This window comes from Rousettus aegyptiacus, unplaced genomic scaffold, assembly GCF_014176215.1.
Source record: "Rousettus aegyptiacus isolate mRouAeg1 unplaced genomic scaffold, mRouAeg1.p scaffold_m13_p_17, whole genome shotgun sequence".
Taxonomy (NCBI): Eukaryota; Metazoa; Chordata; class Mammalia; order Chiroptera; family Pteropodidae; genus Rousettus; species Rousettus aegyptiacus.
In genome coordinates, this window is record NW_023416292.1 from 20,412,737 (window position 1) to 20,429,968 (window position 17,232).

At 42.4% G+C, this 17,232-nt stretch overlaps 1 long non-coding RNA gene across 2 annotated transcripts in view; it reads left to right on the forward strand.

The window, feature by feature from the left end:
• LOC107512034 overlaps positions 1–17,232 on the forward strand; it is a 194,748-nt gene that overhangs the window by 72,462 nt on the left and 105,054 nt on the right. For both annotated transcript variants that reach the window (XR_004955172.1, XR_004955173.1), the window contains exon 5: positions 1,854–1,915. This is a non-coding gene — a long non-coding RNA (uncharacterized LOC107512034). The remainder of the gene's footprint in view (positions 1–1,853; positions 1,916–17,232) is intronic.

Consider the following 17,232-nt stretch of genomic DNA (forward strand, 5'->3'; position numbering starts at 1 on the left):
GTTCAATGCTGGAGCACTGTAGGTTTAAAGAAAGTTATTCTCAAACTCGATTGATGTTTTATTTTTATTTTTTTCAGATTTCAATTTTGCCTATGAAAAACCACACCCAATTTATAATGTCATTATCCCTGGAATCTTGACAATTCACTTATTCTTCATCCGTATCAGCTCCTTCTTGTGCGATGATGGAAAACCTAACTAAATTTGGCTTTAACTAAAAAAAAAAAAGTATGTGTCGGGGGGGAGTGGAGGCTAATTTTTTTGGCTTTCCTAACCAAAAAGGGTAAGGGTAGAACCAGTTTTAAACACAGCTGTATCCGAGGACTCTTTTGAACCTCAAATATTTTCCTCTCTGTTCTCATAATGGGTACTCATGGCAAAAGAACTCTGCAAAGTCCCCACAGTCAATAAAAGACAGAGTTGGAGTCATTCCAGTTCCCCAGACTCTTACATCAATCTTTAGATATCTAGGGAGAGGCTCTGTACCAGTGAAACCTGGTCTGGACATTACACCTCGTTCTTATTTTTCGCCAATAAATGATTGCTTTCTGGATACAAGGAAAATACCCTTTGAGACTTGCTAATCAAGCGTGGTCACACTGCTTGAATCTTGCATAAGGCACACGTGACCCATGACTGATTTTTATAGACTGGACAAAGTTCCTCGCCTTAGGTTGGGGCCTATCATGATGGCCAGTGGAATGGGCTTCCCCATCAGAGTGCAGAGGTCAGTTCTGAGGCTGCCTGTAGCATCTTTGTTTCCCTTAGACAATGCAGATTTGAGGACAGTAATTGCCTGTTATGACAAGGATCTCTTCGGGTGGTGGTGCTTTTTCTTCGTAAAAGGAGATTTGAACAAGGGTTGTGTGGATGCAAAGAACTTTTCCGGAGCAGAGTGCGTTGGTCTCAGACCAGTGTAGGGCACGACGAGGAAGAGGGCAGGCTCTGTGCATTGTTGTTCAGAGACGATTTTGGGCCTAATAACCCAAAGTGAGTTCGTTGATATTTTCGCTTCACCTTCATGAATGTGGATCTAGATCTCAATTGTTCAAAAGCAAATTTCCAAATGTGTATGTTTTCCCAGAAATTCTTTCTCCTTTCTGTTTTGAACTTAAAGAGAAAACATTTGCAATGTTTTCCTCTAAAAGAATACAAAGAAAATGGTATGAATTTTACTGATAAAATGTAAAAGTTTGGATTACCAAAGTTTTTGAATAATTTGTGTTTCTATTAGATTTAGTTAATACAAACTATTCAATTAGAAGTTTCCATTACTTCTTCATGTCTTCCTAGTTTTCATTCTTTTGCAGCCCAAACATACCTTTTTCTGAAAAAAAAAAGCAGCTCTGGATATCTCAAGAATTCACTGTGACACCAGGCAGCCCAGTCTTAAGTGGGCATGTATGAAAGTTGGAATCCAAAATAAAATTTGAAGGCACATTGACAGCTTCCCCTTTAGCATTCCCAATTCAGGCCCCCGACTCCCTGCTTCTTACTGGTATCCTTCTAGAAGCTGGACGGCTTTTTGAAGAGCAGGAACTCCTCGAGTTACCCTCTGTATGGGAACTCTGGCACCCTGCTGGTTGTAGACGAGGGTTTTATTCGGTTCAGGCCAAATTAGATGAACTAAAGATGAAAGTTTCCTATCACTGGATCAGCTAAAGATGAAAGTATTTTGCTCAAGTGACAACGTTGTATTACGGGCAGTGCATGTGCATGTGTGTGTGCATGTGCGTGTGCGTGTGTGTGTGTTTAGAAGGTGGAAACCCACCCACATCAGATACTGGGCTTTCATGCTAACACACATCAAAGGAAAAGCTTGCTTCCTCAGTGGTTCTCATGTTTTTTTCTAGATGGCTTCTCAAGAGGATTCAGAAGATGCTGCTGAGCTGCGGTGCGCACACAAGGACTCGAGGTACCGGTGACCCGAACCTTGTCTTATAAACAGGCTGGGGTTTCTCTGTAGAGTCCAGGGAAGGGATGTCCACTTGAAAAGGTTCCCTATCAAGAAACACAGAGAGAAGCACGGGAAAGCCTGGTTACAAAAACCGAACGGAGGTTGCGTTTGCTCGGAGGCCGTTCCTAAAACCGCTTTCAGCATTACGCTGTGTGTATGGCTATTACTGAAAAGAGTGAAACCATGACAGTGGCCTCATTGTCCTCCCCTTTGCAAGAGTGGTACTCAGGGGTCCTAGGGGAGTGTCTTCTAAATTTTAGTAAAAAATCAAAACTTTTAAATTGACAATTAAGACATTTGGCTATGATTATAAACTCAGAGAAAAACAAGTGATTGCAGGCTTTCCAGTCAGGCCTGAGTGTTTGTTTACTTTTCAAAATTAGGTCTGATTAAAAATATTTCTAGTTGATGGAAATTTGGGTTGTTTCCAGTTTGGAGCTATTATAAATAAATCTTCTGTAAACATTTGAGTACAAGTTTCGGGTGGATTATGTTTTTATTTCTCTTGAATAAAAGCGAAAAGTAGAATTGGTGGAATACCTGGTAAGTATATATATATGTTTACCTAAGTTTTTTGTATTATTTTGCATTCTCACCAGCGATGTATGCTAGCTCCAGTTGCTCCATTTCCTTGCCAACATTTGGTATGGTCAGTTTTTAAATTTCTGCCATGGGTGTGTATTAATATCTTACTGCGGTTTTATTTGTATTGCCCGAATGACTAATGACTTTGAGCATCTTTTTCTGTCTTTATTTATCACATATATCTTTTGTGACATGTCCGTTAAAATATTTTGCTTATTTGTTATTCTGCTTGTCTTTTTATTATTGAGATCTAAATAGTTTTATGTACTGTGTATACATCTTATGGCAATACTTTCCCCTAGTCTGTGCCTTGCCTTTTTGTTTTCTTAATACTGTTTTTTTAATGAGCAAACCTTTTTAATTTTGATGGATTCCAATGAATCAGTTGCTTTTTCATTATTTGCAGATTTTTTTTTGTTCAGTCTACGATATCTTTGTTTAGCTGAAGGGCACACAGGTTTTCCATATGTTCTTTCAGAAAGGTTATAGTTTAGCACATTTAGGTTTACAATCCATTTTCAGTTAATTTTTATATATTACAAAAGTAAGGGTCTAGTTTAATCTTTTTAATCGTGAATATCTAATTGTTCCAACACAATTTATTGATAAAAATATCCTTTCCTCACGGAAAGCATTTCCCCATTGGCACCTTAACCATAAAACATTGATCCAATATGAGTTTGTCTGTTGCTGGACTCTCAATTCTATCCCATTGATCCATATCCCTAGCTTTTTGTCAACACCATTCCCTACTGATTAATGTAGATTTACAGGCTTAAAAACAGGTAGTGTAAGTTTTCCAACTTACTATTTCAGATTTTTCTATTTCAGATTCTATCAGGGGACTATTTAGATCCTTTGAATTTCCATATACATTTCAGAATTACCTTTTCAGTTTCTACGAAAATAAAGCTATTTTGACTGTGTTTGCACTGAATCTAGAGATCAATTGGGGAAGAAGCTGACACCTTCATATTGTCTTCTAATCCACAAAAATGGTATCTCTCTCCATTTATTAGGTCTTTTTAACTTTCGCTTCACAATGTGTTGTCGTTTCCAATGTACAGGTCTTTATAATCTCTCCCTCCTACTTTTCCTCATTGCACCCCAGCTCCCCCAGGCAACTGCTTTCTATCAGTACAGATTAGTGCTTTCTAGACCTTTAAATAAGTAGAATTATGCAATACATACTCTTCTGTTTAACTTCCTTCACTGAGTATAATTATTTTGAGAATCATCCATAATGTAATATGTATCAACAGTTCATTCCTTTTTATTGCTTAGAAGTATTCCATTGTATGGATATACCACAATCTTTTTATCCATTCACCGTTGATGGACATTTGGGTTGTTGCTGGTTTTGAGCTATTGCACATAAAATTTCTATGAGCAGTAGTGTATATATAGTTCTATGAGTTCATAGTTTTATTTCTCTTGGATGTTCTCTTGGAACTCATAAGAATGGAAAAGTCGGATTGTATGGTAAATGTAAGTTTAACATTATAGGAAACTGCAAACCTGTCATTGAAAGTGGTCGTAGCACTTTACATCCCCACCTGAGGTATATGAGGTTTTCATTTGCCTCATTACTGCATTTCTGAAATTTGTATTTTATTTGAATATATTAACTGAGAAAATCTCTTTCATGTATAAGTTAAAATATTCAAGACTTTCATCATGACATTTTGTCTATGGACTAAAGCCTTTCGAGACGCAATTCCTTTTAGAGGGGGCACTTGAACATGATGTTGCATTTTTACTACAGAATTAAAAATTAGTATTTAATTCAGTTCTTCCCTTGTGTCGAAGCCAAGACGTGGACCTGAGAGCTGCAGCAGCCATGTTTAGAGCTGGCCAGGGAATGGGACTGACATGCAGAGAAAGAAACAAAGAGAAAGGGGGAGAGTAAAGGGGGAGGCAGATGGATAGCATTCAAACACCGGCTGCGGCATTTGGTTGCACGAGATAATATATTTCACTTTTTGCCTTAAAAAGGGTATTTATTATATGTCACCTCTGCTCACATGCTACATGTGAGATCACGATAACACAGAAATAAGGACACACCTTACAATAAAAGAATAGGATAGAATATAACGTACTACTAAGTGACACTTTTCTGCTTCTCCTATGTTATTTCTCAGGCGAGGGCTCCTATTGTGTTTCCGCAGTATAAAGCTTGTTCTGTTCCTTTTCAAGTTTCTATGAGAAGTATGTGTAGTAATGATATGTCTGCTTGTAAAATACTTGTACAGTTTTATAACTTTATGCCTCATTTACTTATTTTAAGACCCTTACTCGGGCTTCGTCACTAATAAGTTCTCACATGTTTTTCAAGTGTTTAATTTGAGAATTTAAGTTATATTAGACAGGTTCGCAGGCTGTTTTAAGTGTTTGAAAGTTGTCCACAGATCAATGATATGAAGAAATTAAACCTTTCTCTTATTCTGAATATACAAACTGGTTCAGATAAATCTTGTCTATCTGGGGCAGTCCAGCTACCTGTAAAGAAACTCCCATAGCAAAAGGTTGGGTCAAGAATCCCTTGTTGACGAAGCATTGTTATGGTCTATACAAAGGCAGGCTTCAGAATTCTATGCAGTTGGAAGTCTGATTAATTCCAAAATTGCTCGGCTTATGCTTAGGCTTGACCAAAAACAAACAAACAAGAAGCACTGAAGTCACACTTGACTTTTTGGTAACCAAGGGCTTATACTTTTTCCCAGGGCTCTTCATCTAGTTCAAGGCCAGACAGAACCCTATTAATGACTATCACGGACTGCTGACAAGATCTGCATTTTTGCAATCTGGAAATTCCTAGACGATAGCCTTTGACTATTTCGTTCCCCCTCTCAGGAAAAACTTAGTTGGTTGATCGACTTAAATGTAGTTAAAGTCCAAGGATCCTAGGGCCCATTGGTGTGATTTAATTTAATAAATATTCCACATATATTCCAAGTAGCTAAGAAACTGACTAGCTAAGGTAATATGAGGGATGGAAATTCAGAGGGCGATTTTCAAGGTGATTGCACTTACAGAGTGGATCGGCAGTAATAGAGGAACCATGCCTGGAAGAGCAATGCCTGGGTCTGCTTCTACCCCACCTGACCAAGGCAATCAAGCCAGAGCTTTGCCAGATGCTGACAGTCTGAGCAGGTTGGCAGCTACCCAGCGCTGCAGGGAATGAGGAGCAGACGAGGGCATTTTGCGATAAAGACCCATCAGAGTTCAATCCAGCTGCATTATATCTCGTGCAAGGGAGACATCTTGTGTTTCGTTAAGCCCAGAGGTTTTCTCTTTAGTAAGGGTGGATGGAAGCTTTTCCTTCATTATCCTAGGTGATCTTTTAGAGGGCAGATTTGTTGTGAGGAGCCAAACATAAATCTATACTCAAGATGCAGATGAGGCAATGTACATTTTTACCTTGGAATTAAATCGCTTCGACCACTTTGGTTATGGATGGATTTCTTCAGCCTCCTATTTTTAAGTTTTCAGGCTTGAAAAATACGAAGAGTACCATAAAATCGAAACTTTACAAAGATCCATCAGTTAAGCAGGCTGCGTTAAAAGACCAAATTAAATCTAATGAGTTTATGAAGCTGGTTTTAAATTCAGTTCAACAAATATTTATTGGAGGAGGCACAGTGCTGAGTGAGAACTGTGCTCATTGTTGTTTTAAGGGAGTTTTAGTCTAGAGGAAAACACAGATGTATTTTAAATGGGCTACTTAGCACGATAGAAATTAGAAGAGAGCGCAGCACACACTGTTACAGAGCGGATTTCTGAATGCCCCACGCTCTGTTGATGAGCTTTAGCAGAATTTGGAAAGCCAGTGGCTGCTCCTCAGAGGGCGGTCCGTGCAAGGGCAGGGAGAGCATGCGGCAGTGTAGAAGTCACTCTTCCTCTCGTGAACACCGTGGAATGTGAAATGAAAAGGCAGCTTGGATCCATATTTACGATTTTATTCAAAAGTGTTCTGGAAGAGAAAGCCAATGTGTGGGTCAGTATAAACACACTTACGGCTGAGAAGTGAAAGGGACAGAAACACAACTGGAAAGTAATGGGACCAGCGTTGCAGACCGGGAGATTGTCCAACCCTAAATGACACGGGGAAAGAAATGGCAATGGAGTTTGACTTGAAGCCTTCGGATCGTAAGGTTTAAGGAAAATGTGAACCTTGAAGACAAAGTCCTGCTTGCAAAAGCTTATCTTGTGGCGAAGCACCATGCGGGGCCCAGAAAGCTTTAGCTACTCACTGACGTGCTAGGGAGACTTTCTGGCAGGGTGTGACAATTTAGAGGCGGCACTGAAAGCCTCGTGTGTTTATATAGTCATGTCCAGTTTACCTGTGTCAGACAAGACTTTGACAAGCCTAAGAGAAGGAACTCGGCAGAGTCGCCAGTTATCCATGCTGCTGGAACGCCACCAGCCCGGCCAGCCAAAGAAAAACACGTGCGTCTGCCAGAAGTAACAAAGTAATGGACTTTCCATGAAAACTATCAGTTCTGGACGATTTAGTGTTTTTAGAGAAAAGACTGAAAAGACTTATGTATAGTAGGTTCCATGATCGTTAAGACCTGAACCGACGTGGCTCCTGCGCTTAGGGTCATGGTGGAGGCCGCTGGTGAAGAAGAGAAGCATCGCTGCGAAGAACCTGCGTTCTCAGAGGGGCAGTAAAGCAGAAACATGGGGCAAACGCACAATGACCTGCAGCTTAAAGTACGGATTCTCCGCGGCACCAACAACCTGGCATGAACGCGTAGCTCGTAATGAGGAAAAAACCTTAGAAAGGTAAATGTGCTTTACCGACAATCGACACCTGTACTTGCTGTGCCTTAGAAATGGAAAGACAAAGAGTGTAAAAGATTTTCACGCTCATTGATAATCCCCAAGGGTCCTCGGCCGAACAGTCATGAGCTGGGTGGGGTCTCTAGTTCACTGTGGCCCCATACATTTCCAGCAATTTTCTTAGGGCCAACTTAACATTAAGATCATAGAGTTTGAGATATTTATTAAATTATGATTTCTGCAGTTTATCAAATACGGTCAGAAAATTTCTCAGTGAGACAGGAAGATTCGATATTTTGAATTGTACCTAAGGCTTTAGAAACAAAGAAAACATCCTGAAAAAGCCTGGTGACTATCCGGTACAAGGTTGTAAGTATGAAAATCCATATTTCTCTAGGCCTTAGCACAATGTCTTGCACTAACATATTACGTAGAAAAGCCTCATCAGACTGACAGAGGATGAATTTTTTTCATTAACAGCGAACACTATGTAAAAGCCAGTAGTCTTGGTAGGAAGCTGTTGTATTTCTCCCAGGACTAGAAGCACCACTTAATCCAGGAGTGCCAGATGTCATCATGCAGTAAAGGATTCAGCACCCTACCTGCCTGAATATTCATGAGCCCAGATGCCTAGGACATGTCAGATTACTGATGTTCCTGTGAAATTGTGTAGCGGAAACTGTTCGGTGTACACTTTGGAGAAAACTAGTTCCAGGCCCGAGTCTCCGCTTTTATTCGGTATTTAGCTGCAGGTCCATTGTCTTACTTAATTCATGGTTTCTTATTAACACTGGAAAGTCTGGGTTGGAATCTTGGTTTTTTTTTTTTCTCTCTCTCTCACATAAAACTTTACTTGGCTCTAACTACCAATCAAGAGAGATATCACCTACCCCTTTCTTGGCAAGACATCCTTTACGGCCTTCCCATCTTGGATAACTGACAAGGGTAAAATTTATCTCCAGAAGCCATTCTCTTGAATTAATGTCTATTTTCTGCCAAAATAGAATGGTAAATTATGAAAAGCTATTAGGTTGTATATGCCAAATGAGAGAAAACAGATTCTTGCTATAAAAAGCTTAATGTGAAGAGCCATTAGTGAATGATTTGCAATCCTATCCACTTATGGTTCGTGCATACTTCTAGTTTACGGTGGTACTAGCCAGAGATTCGGACTCGATATCCCTAATGCAGCTGTCAAGCTATCAGATGCAGACTTCAGAGACAGGACTACTGAGTTGAAGTGAAGAAAGCAGAATGTGGTGTTTGTGGCCATGCTTTGAAAGCTTCTAATAAGAATTTTGAATAGAATATTAACTCTTTACCATGGCCTGCATTCCTTCATGATGTGGCTTCTGTGGGCTTTTCCAGCCTCCTCTGATCTGCTCTTTCTCCTTTTCAGGATGCTCCAGCCACATGGCCTCTCTTAGCACACACAGAGCCCGAGGTCTTGCCCTAGGCCTATCCCCGGTGGTGCTCCCTCTCCCTCCAGATGCTCTCTGTGGGCCTCCCGCCTCCCCCAGATCTTTGTGTGGCTGGTTCTGTCTCAACTCTAAAGTCGTAGCCACATTTTTATTCGCCCTCTGTCATAGGAGGCCTCTCCTGAACACCCAACCTAAAGGGTCTAACATCTCAATCACTTGCTAGCATCTCTCCTTATTTAATTCCTTTCTTTTTCTTCATAACACTTCTTATGACCTGAAGTCACCTTGTTTCTTTGTCAGTTTTCCGTTTCCACCAATTGGACTCAAACCATGTTGAAGGCAGAGACCTCACCTGTCTTGTTCATTGCTTATTTCTGTCACTTAGCGCCTAGAAGGTGCTCAATAAATACCTGTAGATGAACAGAAACCAAAATGGTTCAAATAAAGCTTCGTTGTGTGTAATTGGATCCTAATGTTGAACCTGTGAAGACAAGCTTCAGAATCCAAGCAAGGACGGCCTATACTCGAGCCACCGAGGGTACAGTGCCCAGCTCTGGTGTCCAACAGCCCCCTTCTGACAAGTTCCTCTGCCCAGCCAGTCTCCGCTCCATTCGCCTCTGTTTATCACTCATACCAAGCCTTTCGTCTGGCCACTCCTGTGATTCCTCTTGGATGTTCTGAAAATGGCACATGGAAACGTGGACGCCGTCCATGGGAACCACACACGGTTAACCACCAAAGCTCCATTTAGTCTCCAGTGTGTTTGGACTGGCTGCATCTCAGGGCACAGGATGCCAGTCGCTCAGAACAGGAGCTTTGCATCCAATTGTTACAGCGCTATGTGTCTTAATCAGTGGCTCCGTTTGAAGTGGTTAGAGCTGCATAGTATTTGAGTTAAACCACTGGCGTCCCTGGAAGGAAAATGGGAGGATGGAAAGTCTGTCCATCTGTGGTTGGAATCAAAATACCTAGGCCCAAGGAGGCTGATCCGAATGCGGCTGTGATGGGCCAGGCGTGCAGAGCAGCTGAGGAACCAGAGGGCGGGCAGTTGTGATGCTTTGCAACAGTCAAGGAAAAAAGAAGAGAAGCGTGTAGGATGGATAGGAGAAGCGAGAGTCCGCGGACTGAACATCACACGAGGCGGTGGATGCGGCAAAGTTCGAAGGGAGACTGGTTAATTTTTTTTATTTTTTTCAACCTAAACATTTTAACAGTATACCCACAAAGGCCGTGTAGTCCCTGCCCCCAGCTGCGCATGTCACCCACCGTCAGAATCATAAAGGTTGCCCTTCCCTTTATCCACACATCTTCAGTTCACATCTGCACGCAGCTTGGCGATTCAGCCATGACGAGACGCCGGGCACAAAGAGCAACATGATATTGTTGGGTTTTGTTTGTTCTGTGATGTTTTCTTTTTCTTTCTTCCTCTTCCTCTTTCTCTCTCTCTAACCTCTAAGAGAAGCTGATGATCAGAACCTCAAGTGTGCTTGTTCAATTATCGTGACGAGTTTGTTCTCATAAGCAGGAGAGGAGCGTGTTGAGTGCTAGGTGTGCAAGGGGGATTTTTTGTTTAGCAACACCCACCCGCGTGGGCTGCATCCTGATCTGCCTCTTAAAATCACACAGTTATTAGAAGGCTCAGTCATCCGTTTCCTGTTTGCCAAGACACCTGTCATATGAGCTTTGCATTCGGAATCAATAACTGCTAGTCTGTGGGAACACACACAGCTTTTCTGGACCATTCTTAAAGATAGACGGTTGAAGAGTCAAAAGTGCTAGATTCTTATCTTGTCTCTGTCATTCCCGTTCCATGACCTGTACAGCAGTAATGCTGTCATCCTACCTTGCAGGGTTCCTTTGTGGCTCAGGTTAATTAATATGCATAAAGCACATGGGAAACAGTAAACAATAATGTGACTGAAAGCAGGAATTAAAGGAGCTTCCAAATGAGATATGAGAGCAGTCTCTACCGGAGGTTCCCACAAGGCTTTATACAGCTATGTTCATTAATTAGGGAAGCACCTTCATGAGTCGGTAAATCACTTACACAAGTTTTATATGCGCTATATAACCTGTTCTTAGGTCAAAGGTTATATAATGCTTTTCTAACAAGTGTGAACTTTAGTTCATACTTCGAAGGTACAATAAAGGTACATGCATTTGCTCTCCATCTAATTAATCTGTTCCAACCAGGATGGTGAAAAATTAAAATTCAGGCATTTGCAGTAGGAAGTCCAGAGAGAAGACGCCCCCACCTCCCTGGTGTCAGTCACGAGCAATGAGAATCTTAGTCTAGAACATTCTGAGTGTCTTGTCATTGGTCAACACTGGGCATCATTGCTATGGTCATTGTCCGAGCACACTTGTGCTCTTGAAGGTCAGCAGCCTGACACTTTCATGTCAGCCTTGTGTTCCAGAGTGTTTGCTGGGCACCTCCAGGAGTGTCACACCCACTTATCTCAAACCTTCTCCTTAGGTATACCAGACGACCAATGCCCTCAAGTACCGCCACCTCCTCATGCCACTGGAAAAGGAGAGGCCGCCCATGGTGGCAACAGTTATCTAACCTGAACCTAGAAAAATGGAAATCTTGTGTTTGAAAAGAGAGTTATACTAGTTTCTCCATTTCACGAAACACCTGAGCACTTCCCCAGGGGTTTGGGCATTTACAACGATAAAAGACAGTGTCTCCGACTGTAACAGTCTAGAAAAGTTCAAAATTTTTTTGCGAAGTTTATCTCATTTAACCTGTAAGTCAAGACCATTCTCCGTGGTGAAAGCAGCAGTTGTGTGACCTGTTCCTCCTCCACGGCTGGACTAGCAGAAGCTCAGAAAGGTGAACTTGAGTCACACAGCATCGTGGCCAGTCAGAGCAAATGCAGGAAGACCGTGTGAAGACCGAGCCTCGGTAACCTCTGCACCACTCTGCCCTGATTCTGCGGCCCAGGGCTCCTCCAGAAAGGAACCGCGAATAGATTGGGTCTTTGGGCGCGTCGGTGGGAAGATTGGTGTTTGGGGGACCCTTCCCTCAAATGGGCCCCTGCAGGGGGCTGCCCGGCTTCACACGTCGTAAGCATGGCACCGCCTGGACCACTGCCTGAGAGCGTCCATTGGTGACAAGTCTCCACCGCCATGGTCTGGAAGGAGCTCGTGCCTCGGGGACGGACAGGGCTCAAGGCAAATACCGCGCGCCAGTAGCTTAACTGTGACGTTAGTCCCCACGTGCTCCGTTTTCTGAGAGGTTCCGATGACGCCCGAGGCCTGGCGGGTGGAGTGTGTGGCCCTGTGCCTGGCGCCGTCACTGCCGTGCGCGGGCCGTGGTGGCGCACGGCGCCTTCCAGCGCCGAAGGCTCCTGCCGCACGCACACACCATGCGGCTCGCGTGTGCAACACGGACGCGCGCGTTTATCCAGTCCCCTCTAAGTGGGAGCCTCGGTGCTGGGAGCAGGGACAAAGCCCAAGGACGGCCTCGTGCGGGCCTCAGGGACTTGGCCTTCCGCGGGATGGGTGGGGGACCTCCTCTGCCTCGTGTCGGAGGGCGGAAGGAAGCCTGGGAGGCTGGGAGTGGGGGGGCGCCCTTCCCACGGCCCCCGGAGGTGCGAAGGAAACGGGGCTCAGCTCCCTTTGGCTCTGAGTCCCTCAGCCCGAGCAGTGAGCTTGTGACAAGATGGGGCGTTGCCTTGCTCTTCTCAGACTTAATGGGGAGCGCGGCGTCCAAGGGGGCTTCTCTTTCCTATGTCTTTTGTTCCCTGGCCGTTTCGATTTCCATCACAGGGGCGGGTGCCAGGCGTCTGCTTTGCCTTTACCCGAAGTTAGTTTCTCAGGCAGGAGCACGGTGCCCTGAACATCTGGCACAGGCGCTCGGGGCGCCCTCCCCAATGGGGTGTGCTACCTGCCCGGCAGAGAGGCAGTGCTCTCTGCCCCGAGGTGCAGTGAGGCCCAGGGCCCAGGGTGGCCTGTGTCTGCCGAGTCCCCTCCTCCTCTACGTGCTGGGAGCTACTTCAGACTTCACTTGCCATTTTGACTTCAAGTAAAACCCACCGGACTTAGGTGGAAGAAAGGTGCCGGGGCTCACTGGGGTGTTTCCCTCCTCCCCGAAGTTCAGGCAGCGAGTGCTGAGTGGCCTCAGAAGGCCTCTTTCCAGTTCAGTGTGTCAACCAAAAGCAGGACGGTAAAGCATGGAAGAGTAAAGACTAGTGTATGTGTGTGTGTGTGTGCGCGCGCGCGCCTGTGACAGAGACAGACAGAGACAGAGAATTAACAGCTCTCACGATTGCCCTGTTTCGGAGTAGAGCATTTTTACTTAAGAAATTTCAGAAAGTACTCCAAAGTAAATGTGAACACGTACTCTCTGAGCAACCGAAAGCGTTTTCTCAGACTGCACGTCTCCGGAGGAGAATGTGGAGTTTCTGCCTCTGCCCAGACTGGAACCTGTCCCTGTGCCCGGCTCACGCTGCCAAAGCTTCGATCCTAAAGAAACACTTTGGTATTTCAAACTCAAACCCAAAATAGCAAACCTTGTGGTGGATGGGTCTCACTTTCGTGACATTTCTAATTCACACCAACTCTCTCAAACCACACTCAGCACGAGGCACACACCGCAGCCCATTCCCGCGTTTCCCGGCCGCCAGCCCCAGCCGCTCCGCGCACATCATGAGCCTTTTTTGTAAAATTCAACTTCCTCCCATTCGCCGTGCTTCAAGAGCTCTTAAGATTTCAAATCTCCTCCAGACCATTTCTTTCTTAAACAAGAAGCGAGGCGGACTTGCCCCCAGCTTCAGAGTTTCAAGGTAAAACTCACATTTCCGAGCACATTGCAGACGACAGCAGCGATGCAGTGGGTGTGGGAGCGGCCTTTCCTGGACCTCGGGCCTGTCCGGTGGTCGCCACACCGGGTCGTCCAGCATTTACTCGGTAGAAAGAGGAAGGTGTTGTTTTCTCATTTGGCGACCAGCAAAGCGGCACACCTCAGACCACCACCCCCTCCCCACCCCCCCCACGTGACCCAGGAGGAGGCCGGGGAAGAACCTGCTGACTCTCGAAAGCAGTGACCCGTGTGCTCCAGGCCCAAGGCTTCCGTGCACTCTGCAGTATCTCAGTCGTTACTGTTCTTTGCGATCATGGGATTTTCTTTGTCCTCATCCTTATTCTCAGACGGGTGTTAAAATTATTTTGCAATACTTCATCCTCCCAATCGCATATCTGTTTCCCTCCCTTCAGACACATGTGTTTTCCTCACGGGACTACTGGGGCCTTGCCTAAAGCTCTGAACGTGGGGGCTGGAGGTGAGTGGAATTTCCTGCCTTCCCCTGCTCTTTTTTTCTCACTCTTCTCCTGGAAATGAAGAAAACTGACATTTAGTAACTGTCTAGTACACGATGTATTTAATTTCTTACACTTTTTGTAAAAGCTTTACTCCGGTGTTATCTCCCCTCAGAAGAATTAAGTGCCTTCTCTATATTCTCATGGTTCGCAGGACGCAGGGCCGAGTTCTTGCCAATTCCAAAATCTATGCATTATTTATGCTTTTTTTCTTTCAAGTTTGTTCCTGATGTTCATCATAAACTTACTTAGACCATGTCACTCTCCTTTGGCTAGATGCTCAAAAACTGGGGTCAGTATCTTCATCCTGGTTATGGACACGGAGGTTTTAAAATTTTTGTTGTTTTTTTTTCCTTTTTGGTTTTCCTAAATATTTTATTTTCCTTTTTGGTTTTCCTAAACATTAAGTTGGTTGAGTTAACATTCTTATTCCAGAGGCTGGGAATAAGATGAAAGTCAAGAGTCTGACTTATTTCCTTAGGAATTCATTCAAATCATACAAAGCTATTCATTGACTTGGCCTCTTCCTCCCAAAGACCTTAATTTAGAGTGGTTTGATTTTATTACTGGTGATTGGGAGAGTTTATTGCATAGGAACACACTATATGATCCTTTGGAGAAATGAGTCATCACCAGCTGAGATGACCCATGATAAAAAGGATGAAAAGCATTCTAGAGAGGCAGAATCTGTAGCAGGGATTATTTTTAGAGGAAAAGAAGATTGTTAGAGGTAATAACATGTCTTAGGCTAGATATGTCATTTACTCTCCTTAGATAGCTTCTGCAGGATGGAACTTAAAAATACATTTTGCTTTTTTTCTCCATCTGACACACATAATCATTACAGAAGTATGCGTAGGTTAAAAACAAACAAAATAAACACACGTAACTCCACCCACCCAGATATAATGACAATAGACATCTTAATCTGTGAATTTCCAGCCCTTTCCTATACATGTAGAGTTTAAACAAATGGAATCATATGTCTTTAAAACTTCCTCATTTAGTGTTAAAACTACCTATGGATATCAGAAAGGAAACGTTTATAACACAGTAATTGAGACCTTATGCTATGATATTGTGTGCCATACTATAACTTACTTAACCTGTCTTTTATGATTAGACAATGAGACTGTTTCTAACTTTCAAATTTAAAATAAATGGTACAATGACTGCCATACAGAAACCTTTACATAAGGGAATAAAATAAGAGATAGCAACACATGTCTGGAAGTAGAACTATTCGTTAAAGGTATAAAAAATTTTAAGGCTTTTGATGTTCCCAAATTATTTTTCTGAAAATTATACTAACATACGTATCAGTGTATGATTGTGTCCATTTCCCTAAACCTATAGATTGATGGACATAAATGTCATTTTGTTGTTCCGATATGCATTTCTTCGATTAACAATTATGTTGAATAATTTGTGCTATGCATATTAGCTATATGTATTTCTTATCTTGTAAGTTACTTAGCATTTTCTTTTGCCCACTATTTTTCATCCTAGTATTAGTTGTTCTCTTAACTGAATTGTACACTCAAATATTTTTTTGTTTGTTGTTTTTGCCTTTTTAATTTTTTTATGGTGTTTTATGTAGCAAACTGAAATTTTACATTTTATGGTAGGCAGATCGATGACCATTTCTTTTCTTTTTCCCATTGGTTTCAGGCTTAGATCATCCTGAGGACTTTAAATCTATTTTCAAAAAGTCCAACTTATGATGTATAAGCGCTCTACAAAATCATTCAGAATTTCCATGTATCTCTGTTTATGCTACTGATTCTCAAACTATGCTTCCGTGGAACACCGTTTTTCCACAATTTTAGCCAAGGTGTTGTGCCATTAAATATGAAGAATAGCAATCTTTCCAATTTTTCAGAAAAAATAATTTAATGGAATATCTTTCAATTCTAATGTTTCCCAACACATTTTTTCTTAAATGTTTATTGCTGATATTTGCCTTTATTACTACCTAATAAAACCTGGTATCATATTATATATTCTGTTATTTTAGATTTAATATGTCGATATTAAAGGGTGTTGTACAAAGATCACTATTACTTCCAGATGTTCTACTAACTGACAAGTTGAAGAATCTCTAGTGTATGGCATGTTTGCTACAGTTAAAAACTAAAAGGGAGACAATGTTTGCAACATATAAAAAATTGGAAACTGAAGAGTAAGAATTCTGTTCTAACTGCTAATCCCCCTTCCTCTTTTCTTTAACGTCCCAAGCCTTGATTACACATATCACCGACAAATGCATTCAGTGAATCCGATTGCCACATTCTTGGGAAATTAGAATATTCTGATGGGCTCAAGTAACTTTCCTAAAGGAAAGATACTTTTTTTAACCACAAAAAAATATTATTCTTGACATTCGAAGTATAAATGGGACAAGGAAATTTATTCCTTGTTTTTTAATGCTTCCAGAGGCAGTCTTTATTGCTGTACCGGGTCTGTGAAGAACATATACAAAGGCACCTCTCAGCTGGCACTCACAAATAGAAGCTTTGAAAATATGCACCTATAAAATGCATGCATTTCCTGAACTGGTAGCTGCTTTATTCAACAGACCATTAAAAGCCCATTTAGAGGGCCTCTCACAAGCTCATGTGCACTACAGGTACTTAAAGCTGGTGAACCCAGCATAGTAAGAAATAAAACAAAACAAAAAGTTAGATCAACATCTACTAAAATTTACAGACAAAAAAAGCTCTCTCTCTAAACTTAAATTTCCTCCAACACTAACATTCTTATAAAGAACAGGTAATGTGACAAAATTGTCCCACTTCCAATCTCCCAGCCAAAACCCAACACCCCTCCTGCCCTTCGAGTATCAATCATCAGCCTAGGCAAAGCAAATGAACTTTTAATCAATAACAGCTACTGTTTCTTGTACCGGGACTGTTTATGATTTAAAAGGGGGGAAAAAAATTAAATCAATCCTGATGTGAATGTTTTTCCTCTGGAAGAGAAAAAGCAACACCCCGTGTCAAAAAGGGGGGTGTAGTTTCACATGTTTTTAAAATATATTAAAATAAAATAAATTCGAAATGGTTTTTACCCTCATTAGCTATAGACAGAAGAGTAACTGCATAGGATGTGATGGATTGATGAGTCATGTTAAACAAATGCCTTCAGTCTGTGCCTTCA